This window comes from Acyrthosiphon pisum, chromosome A1, assembly GCF_005508785.2.
Source record: "Acyrthosiphon pisum isolate AL4f chromosome A1, pea_aphid_22Mar2018_4r6ur, whole genome shotgun sequence".
Lineage (NCBI taxonomy): Eukaryota > Metazoa > Arthropoda > Insecta > Hemiptera > Aphididae > Acyrthosiphon > Acyrthosiphon pisum.
The window spans coordinates 164,720,274-164,721,777 of NC_042494.1; positions in this window are offsets into that span (position 1 = coordinate 164,720,274).

Sequence of the window (1,504 nt, forward strand, 5' to 3'; positions counted from 1 at the left end):
ACAAAATGAGACTTATAACTTTTAAAATAAAAATCTCGAGGTCCTCCGCGTGGTATTATAGTACCTAGTGTTGCGCGCACGCGTATAAACGTAAAATCGTTAACTTTGGGAAGCTATAACTTCCAAAATAATTATTTCCGCAATTTTTTTTTGTACCATCGTTCTTAACTCGTCAAAACAACCCTTTTCAAAAAAAAATGGTGCCCGGTAAACTAGACTTGTTTCATATTACATGCATATAATGAGTATATTACATGTATATATTATTATACATTTAATAGACAATTTTGTATTTTCGGACTTTTTGTCCAACAGTAAAAATGTACTCGGACTTTTTGTCCGGCAATCAAAAAATGAATCCGGACTTTTTGACCGATTACCATGTTTTATAACAGTATTGGGAATTTAATGTAGGTATTAAGAATTTTTAAAATCCGTGCGTTATTATTATTGTAAAAAAGTTTAAATGTGAAGAAAAAGATATTTATTTATATTGTATAATGTCAGTTATATTATAATCAGTGTATTCATTGTATCATTTATTATTTAATTATAACTAAGAAATAAGTTTCCTTAGGTATTGGAAAATGTATAGAGCGCAATAATTGGTAAACTGTCCAGTGCCCATGTATCATAATTCATAGCATAAAACAATCACACCTTGACCTAACCTTACCATCATGGTAATAGTTATAAATATATATTAATTATTAATAGACCTATTAAGTTTAGTTGATAAACTTGAAAGGACCGGACAAAAAATTCGAGTTATCCAAGGATAATACAATAATTATAAGAAATTCTAGGAATCGGGAAAAAGTTCGAGGTATCGGTAATCGGTGATTTTGAGTTTAAAAAGTTTGAATGAACTTTAGATTTATTAGATAATAAAGATTATCTATGGAATTAACCTTGGTTAGCATCACGGACTAAGATATACAGGACTGGAAACGATAGACTGGGGGGGTGTGGTGGTATGGCTCTCAAATGTTTCGGTTTGGTACACGAACTAAGATATACAGGACTGGAAACGAATGTTGATACGAGTACACCTTAATATTATGAATCTGCGGGGGACGGAGGGAATTTCAGTTCTAATCAACACTAGCGCTCAACTCTTGGCCGGCGGCCGCTATCCGTATTAATCCGTATTCAGTATTAAGAGTGTGCAATAGTAAAAGTGTTACGTATACAACGCTCCAGAGATGGCGTTGTGCGCCGTATCGCCGCCGTCGCGGCTGGACGTAACCACGCCCATTGCCTCCGTGGCGAGACCTACGCGACGTACTCGCAGGAGAGGCGCATTATTATTTCACGAACAGTCTAGTTGAGCGGGTCCATACAATATTGACATTGACCAGTGCGTAAATTGTCACCCGTGTATTTCTAATATACGTACTCGCCGCGCGTTCGATCCTCGCTAGACTTACTTTTTAATGAAAGCTCCTGTTAACTTAATGAATATATCATCAATACATAAATTACAACAAATTTAACCCGATGG